Consider the following 17,625-nt stretch of genomic DNA (forward strand, 5'->3'; position numbering starts at 1 on the left):
CTATATAAAAGTGATACACAATAAAAAACTATTGGTCATACCAAAATTATAATAAAAAAAAGTTGTGGTACTAGAACCGGTGTTTTTTTTATTCTATTTTGTGTTGTTTCTTTCTTTAAGAGTTTGTTTGGAAAAGTTTATTTAGTTGAACTTGAAAATTTTTTGCTGAAATAGTACAGTAGGGACTCATGAATATTATTAAAAAAATACAATAAGACTCATAAATAATAGTAAAAATAAATTAAATAATAATTAAAAAAAAAAACTAAATAGTCAAAAAGATTAGTTTTTTAAGCTAATATCAAACGCATCCTAATTGACTTTATTAGAGAATTCAATGATTCATTCAAGGAAAAGTTTTCTGAACAGAGTTTTATATTTCACAAGGGCCACAAGTTTGTCAAGCTATATTGTTATACTTATTCTAAAAGAGAATACGAAATTTAAGAAAAAAAGAAAAAAAAAGAAAAAAAAGAAAAAAAAAAAATGATAGTCACAGGCCCAGGAGAAAATCAGGCTGAGCTTGAATCAAAGTATGACAGGAACACTGAGTTGAAGGCTTTTGATGACTCTAAAGCTGGAGTTAAGGGACTTGTGGATGTCGGGTTGGATAAGATCCCACGGATATTCATCCATGAGCAACATAAGCTTGATGAGAATTCAGGTAAAGTCTCCAACTTTGGCATTCCAATCATAGATTTGGAAGGCCTTGGCAAAGACGCTAGTCTACATAATGAGATTATAAACAAAGTCCAGTATGCTTGTGAGAAGTGGGGATTTTTCCAAGTGATTAATCATGGGATTCCAGTAAGTGTTTTGGATGAGATGATTGATGGGATACGTAGATTTCATGAGCAAGATCTTGAAGTGAAGAAACAGCTCTATTCGCGTGATTACACACAAAAGGTGATATATAATAGCAATTTTGATTTGTATCAAGCACAAGCTGCAAATTGGAGGGATACCTTGTCCTGTGTTTTGGCTCCTCATCCTCTGAGTCCTGAAGAGTTGCCTAATGTTTGCAGGTAATTAAGTTACACTACTATCATCCTAGCAAGATTTCTTTTTCCTTTTGTTTTGTTTTTTGTTTTCCCCAATAGCACTTTCTATTCATGGAAATACTATATATGGGTTATATAGCCAGTATTCATTGTTCACTTGGGTGTTGATGATTCATTTTCTTTGATAAATGAGAATTTCATTATTTACAGAGAAAAGGAATACCTAAAATCAATAAACAACACCAGAAGTAGGAAAGAGACACCCCAACAGATGCACAAAACTCTATTCTGTATAAACATTGTAACTTTTTTCTACAAGCTCCTACCTAAGCTCTAGCATCATTCCTTATAGCTAGATTACTATTCTTATTAGTTTTGATTAGTGTATTTAGGTTAGATTATTTATTCTAATTAATCAAATAATATTTATTTATAACATTCTTTTATTTTATTTTTTAAAAGTCCCATCCCAAATATACCATGTAATTACTTTGAGGAATTCCTAAAAGGTAGTTCTAAGAAATTGGTTAGGAATTTTGAATTTAAAACCTTCTAGATGATCTCATGACATTTTTTTTTTTTTTTGGTTGATAATTAAGAGTAATTCTATTAAGAAGAAAGAGGGGCCTAAGCTACCTCTACCATATGGGTAGAAAACCCAATCAGGAAGGTAAAAGATGGTTAAAAGTTTATCCCAATTACAAAAGGTGCCTAAGAAATTGTTGGGATTTGTGGAGCCTAGTTATGTTTGATCCGGTTGATGATCCAATCCAACCTAAATAATGTTGCGTGGTTTTTAATGGGAGATTTTATGAGGCTTAGTCCATGGAGTGGAAGCTTGGTATTTTTTTTCCCTGATAATAATGAAATCTCTGCAACTCCGTGAACATAAACAAATTGCCGAACCATGTAAATATTGTCTTAAGCATGTGATTGTTTTTCTTTAACGTGTGTTTTCTCTATTTTTTGTTTCTCACAGGTTGGAAATTTTGTGTTAATTTCCCTACAGAAACAATATTGTGGGCCAAAATATTTAGGTTCGTGGGAACTGAAAGTTCAAATATGTGTATAAACACTCTTGAACGTTTAGACCCTCAATTTACAAATTAATCAATTCAAGTTTTATGTCAAACAACTAGTGTGCGGAAAATGAACCTAAGCTATAATATAGAATTGGTAAACAATTTATGCCAATTAAAATCACATCCACAACAGAAAATAAAAGGCAAAGATAAAGGGAAGAGAGATGCAAACACAAGGATAACACACGATGTGTTATCGAAGAGGAAACCGAAACCCTCAGCGTAAAACCTCTCCGCCGCCCTCCAAGCGGTCAATAATCCACTAGAAAATGTAGTTGGGATACATGAACAGCAATAGACCCTCCAAGCCTAATCTACCCGATGTACCTAAGCCCTCCAAACTTCTTGCTCCAACGAGGTTGCGCCGAACCTTTTTCTTTTCTAACTTACCAGATTCCGCTACTAGACCGTAGCATCCGCCATCCTTGGCATCTTCCAATACTTCCCAAAACTCCAAAAACACTCAACACTCTAAATTAGTGTGGGTAGTGTTTGGATAGAAATCTCCTCTCAATAGGTATGACAATGAGAGAGGCAATGAGAAGAGACTACAAAGGTTTCTCTCTAAGAATGAGTAGCTCTCTCTAATTGGGTGGATGTTTTGAAGAAACCTCTCTTAGGGTTTTTCTTTCTGAATAGTCACTCATATTTTGTGGGAATGAGGGATATTTATACTGGTGTGAGAATGGAATGCAAAGAGTCAGTTTTTCCAAAACAGGGCAGGCTAGCGACTTGACCTCGCGACTTGACTGAGTCGCGAGTTCAAGCCGTGAGTTAGCTGAATGGCCAGTTTGGATTTTTGTCCTGTAGTTCTCCAGCTGGCATGACTGTTCAGCTCCCTTGCATGCTCTGCACGTGTGTAACTTTTGGCGGCTTGCAAGCCACGAGCCTCCCGCAAGTCCTAGCCACGAGTCTCTGCTTCACTGCACTGTCTTGAACATTTCTTCACACTCTCTCACACACTACCCTTACATGATTCCCACCTAAATACAGGGTTTCTAAGTGCTGTATTACAAGAAAATTTGTTATGGAATAAAGTCAATATATGGTTGATTAAATTCAACCTTACAGGAACAAAATAGAATTCCTAGCAAGAGAGGGATTTTAAAGAGTCATTTTCAACGTTCAAAATAGGATCAAGGAAATCTAGTGAACAAACCGTTAGGGATAAGAGGGCTACATTGACTTCATGAAGGAGGGGTTCTGATTCTCAGTTGATATTTATAATATTCTAATTTAATGTTGGTGGGGGAAATTAATTGGAATTGGGAAGTGCCAACTGTTTTAGGGTGTAGTTGACATTTTTATTTTTAATTTTGATATAATATAATTTTGACATATTTTGAAAAGCTTTGCAATATATATAAAACTATGTGTTACCAAATTAAGATTTTGGTGCTTGTTATTGCAGAGATAGGAACTAGAAAATATAAGCTAGTGAAATTTTATTCATGACTTCATGATATGTACTTTTGCAGAGATATAGTGATAGACTTCTCAAACAAAGTAATGAGATTAGGGGTTACTCTATTTGAGCTGCTGTCAGAAGCACTTGGCCTCGATCCAAGCCACCTGAAAGACACTGGCTGTGCAGAGGGACTCTTTTTCCTTGGCCATTACTACCCAGCATGTCCTGAGCCAGAGCTGACTTGGGGCACTAGTGCCCATTCTGACAGTAGCTTCCTCACTGTGCTCTTACAAGACAAAATTGGTGGCCTTCAAGTTCTCCATGAAAATCAATGGGTTGATGTTAACCCCATTCCTGGAGCTCTAGTAGTGAACCTGGGAGATATGTTACAGGCAAGTCTATAATTATAAATCTATATATTATTTAAAAGAAGACAAGAAATTTCCATATTATTATGTGTTCAAGCCCAAATTAAGCATGAACTTAAGATGAACACTCACAATAGAGTATGTCATACTTGGCTGCTTGACTTGTGAGGCTTGATTTGGTTGTCAACCATGGTGGTATCTAGTATATAAGCATGACACGCTTTTTGAGCAACCATTGAAATCAAATGTCATCTTTATAGACATTTGACATACAAGCTGAAAAGTAATTGTTCAACAAATGAAGGGGGGGAAATATCAAGTAACCTTATGCATCAGCTTGATTTTAATAGAACAAACTTACACTGGCACAATTATATTGTGGGGGTTATGACTAAGAGCCTTTTAGCGACTGGATGGCATCTCCAGTTGTTTCCAATGGAGACATCCAATATTCAAATCTCCCTAGATATTGAATTGTCCAAAAAAAAGATATTCAGGGGTTACAATAAAAAAATTTAAAAAAAAAAAAAAAAAATCAGGGGGGTTCTTTTACTAATTTCCATCTGTCTTTGTGCAGCTAATCTCTAATGACAGGTTTATAAGTGTCAACCACAGAGTATTTGCCAAAAATGTAGGTCCAAGAATTTCAGTTGCAAGTTTCTTCAGAACACATCTTCCACCGGAAAATGCCTCGAGACTATACGGGCCAATTAAGGAGTTGTTATCAGAAGAAACGCCCCCTAAATATAGGAAAACCACTATGAAAGAGTTCGTGTCACACTATTACATGAAAGGGCTGAATGGAATCCCTGCACTAGATCATTTCAAGCTGTGAGGCCGTGGATAATTTCGGTCAGCTATGGTAGCTTTCCAGTACTCAATGCATGGCATTGGATTCTATATGTAATTAATAATAATATAATAAATTTACTCGTAAACTTAATGTTTGTCCCTAGAGAAACCAAATCCAAGATATGTGAAATGCAAATTAAATAATTAAACTAATTGCTAATATGTACGATGCATGAGTTTATCTCTTTGAGTAGCTTTTGTTATGAAACATGTGAGTGTTCTTAGCGTTCATAAAGATGTTACTAAGAAACATTACCTGAAACATTTGGACATGTAATGTGGTTCTAGTTGTTAGATAGTTAGCTGATGATAGTCATGCGAAATGTTTGTAGATTGAAAGTGTGAAATGTTTATAAATTGAAAGACAAAAGCTGATAGTACATTTTAAATAGAATAAAACGTTTGTGCTTGTTGCATACTCTCATAAATAAATAATTAGAAAACTGATACTAAATTTTGAACAGAAATTCATAATATATTTTTGGCTTGTATAATAACCCATAAAACAAATAATTAGAAAGCATGAAATTGATCTTCTAAAGAGAATCACATCTTTCAATCCTTTGCCTCTGAGACAACTTGAAGTTTTCTAACATCTTAGTCCACGTGTGCAATATATTGCAACCTGTTGAGGTATTTTTCTCTCTGGATTACCCTCTGGTTTTTTGGGGCATCCATTTAGGCCATTCACTTTCCACTTTAAATGCTCATCATCCAAATTAAAAACTTAAATTGAACCTCCACCCAAGATGAAAATTCCTACACACTTTCTTTTGGCTCAAGCATTAAGATTATCACACATATATACAAAATTACATATATATTCAAACTAAATAATATGCTTCTAAGATCTTAGCGAAATCAATTTGGATGTAAGACACTAAAATCCATGTCCAAGATATCCATGCAAATGCTACAAAGCAGTCTCACACACATAGAAGAATTCAAAAAGCTAGAGAGTTTCTACATAGAAGTGTTTGTAACTTTTAGTTTTGGTTGATTTTGATTTCTTCAGATAATAAATTAAGTTAAGCCTAATGGTTTAGTTCAAATTTCATATTATCCATTAGTTCAAATTTCATATTATTGTAATTTATGTATTATTCCTTCATTCAATATTTGAATTTGGTGACCAAATGGTTGATCTTGATCAGCATATCCAACAGTGCAAGCTCATTTGCCAGGTAAGGTAGGTATGCACTTTGATGCCAAAAGGCATCAATGTATTGGGTTGATCAGCATCTCCAAGATATATATATATATACACACACACATAGTGGTTGTGGACCTCGTACTCGGTCTTGGTCTTTTTTCTATATACAAATTGTTTCTTTTTTCTTTACCTATCTTTAATAGAGAATTCATGCCAATCTTTGTAGGAGCAATTGGTGATAATTGCGGAATTCAGGAAATTGGTAAAGACAAGACTCAAAGAAGTTCGATGATAGCTGGAGCTCAAAGGGTTCAAATTCAGTGGGTAGATTAAACTTAAAGGGTCTCTTTCTATTCATGTACTTCAACTGATTTACCAGTGGATCATTTTAACAAATCGGGCTACGAAGAGGTTTTTCTACCAGGTTCTCTAGTTTTCTTCTTCAATAACATATCGTGTTATCTTGTATTTGCTCCCTTCTTCTCTTACTACTTGTACTTTTACTTAATTATCAATTATATTTATCCCTATACAAGTTAGTAGTCCTAGTTGACTATCTGTTTATTTCTCTTATTCTCTATTGTTTAGAGTAAATTAAAAGTAATTTAACTGTAATTTAAAATTTAGGGGTCTAAACTTATTCTAATGTTTATACTAGTTTGCTTTCAAATATATATATATATATATATATATATATATATATTTATATAATGTTGCACTAATCTACCACCTCGATCCATACACCCTTACACTATAAGAAAAAAATGGTGAGCTGAGTTCTGAGATTAGAAACCTAAGAAGGGAGTTGCATGGGCTTTTGGACGATGAGGAGCTATATTGGGGTCAAAGAGCCAAGGCACATTGGTTAAAGGAGGGCGATAGGAACACAAAATTCTTTCATGCCCATGCTTTAGAAAGGTGTAAACAAAACACAATCCTGGGATTATAGGACGAACATGGCAGGTGGTGTGAGGGGAAGGAATCTATTGCCCGGGCAACTGTGGACTATTTTGAAAACATTTTCTCCACCGCTTTCCCTACTCAGGTTGAAGAGGTCGTTGAAGCTATCCCCTCTAAGGTGACCGAGGAGATGAATGAAAGCTTATCTTGTGCATTTACTAGAAAAGAAGTGGCTACAGCTCTCAAGCAAATTCATCCTACCAAAGCTCCCGAACCTGACGGTCTGCCCGCTATTTTTTACCAGAAATATTGGAATATAGTAGGGAATAGCATTACTAATACGGTCCTAAATGTCCTCAACAACAATTTGCCCATGAATGAAATTAATAAAACTAATATTTCCCTCATCCCAAAAATAAGCAACCCAAAGAAAATGACTGAATTTAGACCCATTGGCCTTTGCAACGTTATCTACAAGCTTATCTCCAAAACTTTGGCCAACAGACTCAAAAACCTTCTCCCAGATATCATCTCTAAGAACCAAAGTGCTTTTACCCCGGACCGCCTCATTACGGACAACGTGTTAGTGGCTTTTGAATTAATGCACTACCTAAACCACAAAATAGCGGGAAAAGAGGGTTATATGGCTGTTAAGCTTGATATGAGCAAGGCTTTTGACAAGGTAGAATGGGCTTTTATTAAAAGGGTCATGGAAAAGCTTGGTTTCTGTTCTAAATGGGTGAATCTCATTATGCAATGCATTACATCAGTCTCCTATTCAGTCCTAATAAATGGGGTGGCTTATAGGAACATCACTCCATCTAGGGGTCTATGCCAAGGCGACCCCCTCTCCCCAAGCCTTTTCCTTCTTTGTGCTGAGGGTCTCTCGGCCATCATTCACAAGGCAGCAAGAAATCACTCCCTTAATGGCATTTCTATTTCTCGTAATTGCCCTAACATTACCCATCTCTTCTTCGCAAATGATAGCATCCTTTTTTGTAAGGCTAAGCCCGAAGAGTGCCAAGAGCTTAAGCAAATTTTTCGGAGGTATGAGGATGCTTTAGGCTAGAAGATTAATATAGATAAATCCTCGGTGTTTTTCAACCCGAATACTCATCAGGATATAAAGGATGCAATCTTTGCCATTTTGGGGCCAATGCAAGACTCAAGGCACTCCAAATATCTTGGACTTCCATCTTTCATTGGAAGGTCAAAAAATCAAGTCTTCTCTATTCTTAAGGAGCGGGTTGGGCAAAAACTAGCCGGTTGGAAGGGTAAATTGCTCTCTATGGATGGAAAGGAAATCCTCATTAAGGCGGTCGCCCAAGCGATCCCCACCTACACCATGAGCCGTTTTCAGTTCCCCCAGGGCCTATGTGATGATCTTGAAAGCATGATGAGGAATTTTTGGTGGGGCCAAAAGCACCAAGAGACAAAAATGGCTTGGGTTGGTTGGAAGCAAATGTGCTATCCTAAATCTAAAGGGGGTTTGGGCTTCCGGAACTTGCAAGCTTTTAATCTAGCCATGTTGGCAAAACAAACTTGGAGAATCCTCACAAACCCAACTTCCCTTATTGCTTAGGTCCTCAAAGCACGCTATTTTCCTTCCGGTGACATTCTTAGTGCAACTCTTGGCTCTAATCCATCCTACTCTTGGCGGAGCATTTTTAACAGTTTTGAGGTTATTAGGAAAGGAACTCAGTGGCATGTGGGCAATAGCAAACAAATTCACATATGGGATGACAAATGACTTCCCACCCCCACCACACACAAAGTCATCACTCCCCCTAATAATCCCCTAATCTTTCCCATGGTCTCTTCCCTCATTGAGCCGGCCACAAAATGGTGGAGAGTTGATGTTATTAGAGCAACCTTCCTTCCCTTTGAAGCTGAAACAATCCTCAAGTTGCCTCTTAGTCGAAGCTTGCCTGAAGACAAATTAATATTGATGGGGAACAGCCATGAGGAGTTCACTGTGAAGAGTGCATACCACTTTGCCCACTGCTCGGTTGAAGATAAGGATGATGTGAGAAGCTCTATGGGAGATCCTCTCAAGCCCCTTTGGAAGTGTTTGTGGCACCTCAACCTCCCTGCAAAGATTAAAATCTTTGCTTGGAGGGCTTGTGTCAGTGGGCTACCTTCCAAGGAAAAGATGTGCTCCCGTGGCATTATAACCAGCAATGAATGCCCGATTTGCAATGGGGGGATTGAATCTATTTATCATACTTTATTACATTGTGAGTTTGCTACCCAGGTTTGGAATCTTTGGTGTGATGGGCTGCAACTGTACCAAAGGAGCAATTGGACTCTCCCTGACTTGGCCATGTTCATTCTTGCTCACAAGCCTTCTCAAGATCTTGAATTATTCTTCACTGCAGCTTAGGCAATCTTGTATAAGAGAAACAGAGTTATTCATGAAGGCAAGTGCTCTTCCCCCTTACAGGTCTGGCAGATGGCTAGAAGTTCCATTGAGGACTTCTCTGATGCAGCAACCATTGATTTTTCTGCTCCAAGGCCGACCCTTGCTAGTTGCTAGCCCCCTCCACCTCCTGGTGTATTAAATATTAATGTGGATGGAGCCTCTTCAGACCTTGATGGAACCTCTAGTATTGGAGTCATCATCAGAGATTACAATGGCGAAACATTTGCTGCCCTCTGCAAACCTCCAGTCCCACTTCCCAGCGGAATTAGCAGAAGTCCTTGCTTTGGAGCAAGGCATTTTGCTCACCCAAGATTTGCAGCTCACTCATGTGATGATTGAAAGTGATGCTTCCAATGTGATAAATGTTGTCAATGATTCTGCCTTAGGGACTCCATTTGGGCACATTATTCAGGACGTTATTCAAGCCAAAGAAACCTTTGCTTTCTGCTCTTTTAGGCACCTAAACCAGGCTTCTAATTATGCAGCTCATGAGCTTGCTCTCTTTGCCCGTGGGAATGGATCTCATCATTTGTGGAAAGGGGTTACTCCCTCCTTTTTAGAATCAACTGTACAAGCAGACTTACTGCTCTAAAAGTCTTGCACAGCAGGCTTCTTTCTATATTTCCCTTTTCTTTTGCAATGCAATCTATGTTCCTTTTCAAAAAAAAAAAAAATTTATTTTGTCTTTTGTCGAATGTCGATGGCACTTATGATAGTGAAAGTGTGAAACAGAACAAAAGAAAAGACAAAAGCCGCTTCAGCGGAAGTCAATGGTACATTGGGATCAATTATTTTGTTTTGGCAAAAATACTTGTTAATTGTTAACGTATATTATGTTATGGGCTTTAGGCCCAACTAGGTTACTTGTATAGTACACTTGTACTTGTACTACACTTTACTTGTACCGCACACATAGGTCTCCTATATTAAGGCACTGATGTATATTCTTTGATTAAGAAATACAATACATTCATTCAGTATTTCTAACATGGTATCAGAGCCACTGCTCTGACCTTTTCTTAGCAGTCTTGTCTTCATTGTGTGACTTCCTTTCTTTTACTAACGCTTCCGCCATCACAACTGCCGCCGCAGCCTATCGCCGTTGAACCTCCGACGTCATCCAGCCGTCGTCCTTAGGTTCCGGACCTGCAGCCGCCGTCGTTCAGGAGTTTCACACTACACAGACCACTGCTCTTTGCATCACCGCAGCAAATATTACTCCGATTTCATTTTTGAAGGTACCACTGAGATCGTCCTGCGCCGATCTACACATCCGTGGAAGCCTCGTCGTCATCGGAGACATCACGCGCCCTCACGCGCCGCTCAAAGTTGCTGTTTCGACGATCACGCGCCACACGCGCCTCCACGCGCCGGAATTTCAAGTCACGCGCTGCACACGCGCCGTCACCCGCCGTCAATTTGCCGCCACGCGCCTGCACGCGCCCTCACGCGCCCTCACCTGGTCTGCTGACGTCATCTCACCTGCCACGTCAGCCCTAGCTGCGTCAGCATCCACTATTCTGCTGACGTCAGCGCCACGTCATCCAGTGACGTCATCTTCTGACCGTTGACAGATCGTTGACCTTTGACCGAGGGTTGACCGTTGACCAGCGTTGACCGTTGACTTTGACCGTTGACTTTTCCGGGTTGACTTTTTTCTGTCCAGGTGCTCCTTACCCAGTTTTTCGCGTAGATTTCGTTTTTGCAGTCCATTTTTGCATATTTTGCTTCAAAATGAAGAATAAGGACAAGTCTTCTTCCTTTTGCAACAATCGTCGCCGACAATCCAACAAACGTTTTTGCAATTTTTGCAAACGTTTTGGCCATAATATTGAGACTTGCTATCAACGCAACAAATCAGTTGTTTCCATTTCTGCTGCTACTGTTGCTAACACTGAGAGTGTCCAACCTATGGCTCCCGTCTCTGCAAAGTCTCAGTCTTCTGGATCCACTTTCACCATTTCCAGAGATGACCTTATAAATATCATCGCCAATGTCGTTCGTATGGTTGGTAATGCATCTTATTCCTCTTCTCTCTCAGCTTTATCTGGTATGTCTCCTACCTCTTGGCTTATGGATTCTGCTTGTTGCAATCACATGACACCACACTCGTCCTTATTTTCTGACCTTAAACCTGCACCACACCCTCTTAATATTCGCACAGCAAATGGTTCCACAATGTCTGGTCATAATATAGGTTCCGTTGCGACCTCCAATCTCTCGATTCCTGGAGTCTTTAATGTTCCTGACCTTTCTTATAATTTGTTTTCTGTTGGACAATTAGCTGAGTTGGGTTATCGCATTATCTTTGATTATTCTGGGTGTATTGTGCAGGATTCAAGGACGGGACAGGAGCTTGGGACTGGTCCCAGAGTTGGGCGTATGTTTCCCGTGGACAACCTTCGTCTTCCACTTGTTGCTCCTGTTTCTGTTGCTGCAGCTGCTACAGCTTCTTCAATTCCTTCCCTTGCACTTTGGCATGCTCGACTTGGTCATGCATCTTCCTCTCGGGTACAACAATTAGCTTCTAGAGGTTTGTTAGGTTCAGTGTCTACAAAAAATTTTGATTGTGTTTCGTGCCAATTAGGAAAACAACCAGCTTTGCCTTTCAATACTAGTGAATCAATATCCACTGATATCTTTGACCTTATTCATTCTGATGTTTGGGGCCCTTCCTCTGTCTCTAGTATTGGTGGGTCTCGATATTTTGTTGTCTTTGTTGATGATTACTCTCGCTATAGCTGGATTTTTAATATGAAACATCGTTCTGAATTATTGCAAGTATATTCTAATTTTGCAAAAATGGTTGAAACTCAGTTTTCCAAACGCATCAAAATTTTTCGATCTGATAATGCTCTTGAATATACTCAATATGCTTTCCAAGCTGTTTTGCATTCCTATGGCACTGTTCATCAACTAACTTGTCCAGGTACCTCTCAGCAAAATGGTAGAGCCGAACGGAAACTTCGTCATATTCTTGACACTGTTCGTGCTCTCCTTCTCTCTGCCAAAGTTCCTGCTCCTTTTTGGGGTGAAGCTGCTCTTCATGCTGTTCATGCTATTAATTGCATTCCGAGTCCGGTTATCCAAAATCAAACTCCATATGAGCGCCTTTTTGGGTCATCTCCAGACTATCACCACCTTCGCTCCTTTGGTTCTGCTTGTTTCGTTCTTCTTCAGCCACATGAGCATAACAAACTTGAGCCTCGGTCAAGGCTTTGTTGTTTTCTTGGCTATGGCGAAACTCAAAAGGGGTATCGGTGTTATGACCCTGTCTCTCATCGTTTTCGTGTTTCCCGCAATGTTGTCTTTTGGGAACATCGCCTCTTTGTCGAGCTCTCTCACTTTCGTGCCTCCCTATCTTCCTCCTCTGTTTTAGATCTTTTTCCAGATGAGGCACATATTCCTTCTGTAGCTGCTCCTGATCCTCCTGTAGTTGCTCCTGATTCTCTTGTAGACTTCTCTGTCCAACCACCAGATATTACTGATCCCTTTCCTAGTTCACCCTTTAATGAACAGGTGGAAGATGAACAGGTTGAAGACGAGCTACCCAACCCCAACCCTGAGCTTGGGTCCCCTGCTCCTGCTCCGCCTGAAGATCTTGCACAAGACATTCCACCTCGTCACTCAACTCGAGTAAGATCTATTCCTGCACATTTACTTGACTATCATTGTTACACTGCTCTTGCTACACTACATGAGCCTCACACCTATCGTGAGGCTTCCACTGACCCTTTATGGCAGATTGCAATGAAAGAGGAACTTGATGCATTATCTAAAAATCATACTTGGGATTTGGTGACACTCCCTCCCGGGAAATCTGTGGTTGGTTGTAAGTGGATCTACAAGATTAAGACTCGCTCTGATGGGTCCATTGAGCGCTACAAAGCTCGTCTTGTTGCAAAAGGTTTTACACAGGAGTATGGGATTGATTATGAAGAGACCTTTGCTCCGGTTGCTCGTATCTCATCTGTCCGTGCCCTCTTAGCTGTTGCTGCTGCCCGTAAATGGGATCTTTTTCAGATGGATGTCAAAAATGCATTCCTTAATGGGGAGTTAAATGAAGAAGTTTATATGCAACCTCCTCCTGGTCTCTCTGTTGACTCAAACAAGGTTTGTTACCTTCGACGTGCTCTTTATGGCCTTAAACAAGCTCCACGAGCTTGGTTTGCCAAATTCAGCTCTACCATCTCTCATTTGGGTTACATGGCCAGTCATTATGATTCTGCCTTATTTCTTCGTCGCACTGACAAAGGCACTATTTTACTTCTCCTGTATGTGGATGATATGATCATAACTGGTGATGACCTCAGTGGCATTCAAGAACTCAAGGGTTTTCTCAGTCAGCAATTTGAGATGAAAGATCTTGGACATCTCAGCTACTTCTTGGGTCTTGAAATCACTCATTCTACAGATGGACTTTATCTTACTCAGACTAAGTATGCTTCTGAACTCTTGTCTCGAGCTGGACTCACTGATAGCAAGACTGTTGACACTCCAGTTGAACTTAATGCGCATCTGACTCCCTCAGGGGGGAAACCATTGTCTAATCCCTCTCTTTACAGACGATTGGTTGGCAGCCTAGTTTATCTCACAGTTACTCGTCCAGACATCTCCTATGCTGTTCATCAGGTGAGCCAGTATCTGTCTGCTCCACGATCAACTCACTATGCTGCTGTTCTGCGCATTCTTCGATACCTGAAGGGCACCCTCTTTCATGGCCTTTTCTACTCAGCTCAGTCTCCTCTTGTACTCCGTGCATTCTCTGATGCTGATTGGGCAGGAGATCCCACTGATCGCAGGTCCACTACAGGTTATTGCTTTCTCCTTGGTTCTTCTTTGATTTCTTGGCGAAGTAAGAAACAAACCTTTGTGGCCCGCTCTAGTACTGAAGCAGAATATCGTGCCCTTGCTGATACCACATCTGAGCTTCTTTGGCTACGATGGCTTCTTAAGGATTTAGGTGTGTCCACATCCTCTGCTACTCCCCTTTATTGTGACAACCAGAGTGCCATTCATATTGCTCACAATGATGTCTTCCATGAACGGACTAAACACATCGAGATTGATTGTCATTTTATCCGTTATCATCTTGTCCATGGTGCTCTCAAGCTTTTCTCCGTCTCCTCCAAAGATCAACTTGCAGATATCTTCACCAAGTCACTTCCTAAGGGACGCACTCGTGATTTGGTTGACAACCTCAAGCTGGTCTCACATCCACCTTGAGTTTGAGGGGGGCTGTTAACGTATATTATGTTATGGGCTTTAGGCCCAACTAGGTTACTTGTATAGTACACTTGTACTTGTACTACACTTTACTTGTACCGCACACATAGGTCTCCTATATTAAGGCACTGATGTATATTCTTTGATTAAGAAATACAATACATTCATTCAGTATTTCTAACATTAATTAACGACAACACCTAACTGGGCAGTTTTATCCATCCAGTTAATGGAAGAAAGTTGATCTCTCAATTCTTGACCTATATCCCTCATCAAAAAATAAAAAAATAAAAAAAAATCTTATTTTCACAAGCTCAGCGGAATTACTGGCAAACATGAAATCCAACTATGATCGGAGAAGTGAATTGAAGACTTTTGATGAGTCTAAAGCTGGGGTAAAAGGACTCGTTGATGCTGGAGTGGAAAAGATCCCACGGATATTCATCCATGAGCAAAATAAGCATTACAATGTGTCAGATTCTTCCTGTGACTCCAAGTTCAGCATTCCAATCATAGACTTTGAAGGCATCGATAAAGATGTTACTCTACGTGATAACATAGTTAACAAAGTCCGAGATGCTTGTGAGAACTGGGGTATCTTTCAGGTTGTCAATCATGGAGTTGAGGTAACTGTGCTTGATGAGATTATCGATAGGATAAGAGGATTTCACGAGCAAGATTTGGAGGTTAAAAAAGAATTTTATACACGTGATTTGTCAAGAAGTTTTACATACAATGCCAATTTTGATTTCTATCAAGCTCAAGTAGCTATTTGGAGGGATACCATATATTGTTCTATGGCACCTTGTCCACCAAATCCTGTAGAATTGCCAGAAGTATGCAGGTTTTTTTTTTTTTTTTTTTTGGTAATTATTTTATTATTATTATTATTTTTTTTTTTAGGTATTTTCTTAAAGTTTTCAACTAGAGATTAATCACTGTTTGCGACGGGTGGGTCCTGCACTAATTACTGTTCACAACAAATGGGCCCATAGTAGTGTAAATTGTTAACCCAAAGAATTTTTTCAAAGTATTAGTGCCTGAACTTGAACTACGGATTCCCTAATCAAACCAAGACAACCACTTTTTAATGCCATATGAGCAATTGCATCACCAATCTTAGATACCATTTTTTTTTTCTTTTAATTTTGCTAAAAAGCTAATAAAGCAACCGTACTCTAATTAATCTTAAACTATATTGTTCTCTATTATTTATAAATTTCCATATAAATAAAAACAAAAAAAGGGGGGGTGGGAGGAGGGCAAGAAGGTATATTTCTTTCATTAAAGTTTGTGATTCTTTTTATATTTTATGTTTTATAATTTTATTTTAGCCTTTCATGCTTGATTTTAGTTTTATATTGGTCATATCATTCATTTATCTTAATAATCTAACTTTGTATCATCCTTGTCTGCCTATAACAATGAAGTTCTTACATCCCATAGCAATATGAAGCTAATATTTCATAAAATGGTTATGAAGGTACATAACAGTCACATTATTTTAATGGAAATGAATGACATGACTCATATGAGAAGGGAACCAAATATGAAATATCAAAATAAAATTCTGAAACATAAAGGATCAACAAAAAAATAATCACAAACTCTAAATGCCAAAAAGTGTAAGTAAAATGAAATATTTTAAGGGGTAGGAAATCCACCCTCACCCCGTCTCCTCCTTGGGCTAACGGGCAGGAAAAAAATAAAAGGACGAAATATATATATATATATATATATATATATATTTGTGGATTTTGATCAAATCTATCTTCAGTGTAGTCCATCAAAGTTCCTAAGTTCTTGGCCATGGAAGGAGAAGTTTATTTTTAGTCCCAAACAGTTCTTCTCCTCACTACAATCTGAAACCCTTTGCATTACATCTGCATCCCCCATAAAAAATTAAAAAAAAAAAAAAAAAAAATCATTCTAGTTTGTATTGTTATTATTTATCGGGTAGTTGAAAATCGTACTTATATTTTTGATCAAATTGCAGAGATATAATGATTGATTACACGAAGAAGGCAATGAAATTAGGGCTAACAATATCCGAGTTGCTGTCAGAAGCTCTGGGTCTCAAACTCAACCACCTCAAAGACATGGGCTGTGTTGAGGGACTTTCTCTTTTGGGTCATTACTATCCAGCATGCCCTGAACCAGATATGACATTGGGCCTTACCGAACATAGTGATGCTACATTCGTCACTATTCTTTTGCAAGACCAAATAAGTGGCCTTCAAGTCCTCTATCAAAATCAATGGGTCGATGTTATCCCCATTCCTGGATCACTGGTAGTGAACCTGGGAGACATGATGCAGGTAAGTAATTTTCATGCTTCACAAATCATACTTATTATAATTTTTATTTACATATATAATAATAATAATAATAATAATAATAAAATGGGAAAAATCTTCTTTAACTTTAATGTGTGTTTAATTTGGTGCAGCTAATCTCCAATGATAAATTCAAAAGCGTATTTCATAGGGTACTGGCAAGGAATGTAGGTCCAAGAATCTCTGTAGCTTGTTTTTTTAGAACACATAACAAGCAAGGGAGCACCCATAGGTTGTATGGACCAATCAAGGAGTTGTTATCAAAAGAAAACCCCCCAATCTACAGGGACACAACCGTAAAAGACTGTTTCTTACATTCAGTCGATAGGGCTGGATGGGAACTCAGGATTAGAACATTTCAAAATTTGAAGTTGGCTATATTAATGTCCGAGGTTAGATTTTGTGAAGAAATTATAACATCCTCATGGTAGACCACGTCATTTATCCACCATTTAACTAAAAAACTCACTTATTTAAAATTGTTGAATCGGAAAAAAATAAAATAAAATTAGCATAAACTAATTACTGACTCAACAATTTTAAATAAGTAGGAATCTTTTAGTAGAATGGTAGACAAATAACATGGTCTACTATAAGAACTCTATAATTTCTCGCTTTTGTGAGACTTACAGAACATGTTATAAGGTTTGTCTTGTTCATTGAAGTTTTAACAGTGATCCTCAACTATTGCTTCAAATGTGTTTGTTTGTTAGGTCTTGCTTTGCTTGGATTTTCAATTATGCCCCGTATGTGCATGTTAATTAACATTTTCTGACGTTGCAATGTTTGCCCGTTGTCTGGCATATCAACTATCAAGTGTCTTATGTGAAATAAATTTGAACTTATATTGTTAATAGCTTGTGTATGGAATATCTAT

General features: G+C 38.5%; 1 pseudogene; it reads left to right on the forward strand.

Annotated features, from left to right (window-relative positions):
* Nucleotides 1-393: 393 nt before the first annotated feature.
* On the forward strand, nt 394-17,117 carry LOC115994194 (annotated as a pseudogene).
* The last annotated feature ends 508 nt before the right edge of the window (nt 17,118-17,625 follow it).

This window comes from Quercus lobata, chromosome 6, assembly GCF_001633185.2.
Source record: "Quercus lobata isolate SW786 chromosome 6, ValleyOak3.0 Primary Assembly, whole genome shotgun sequence".
NCBI classification, from domain to species: domain Eukaryota; kingdom Viridiplantae; phylum Streptophyta; class Magnoliopsida; order Fagales; family Fagaceae; genus Quercus; species Quercus lobata.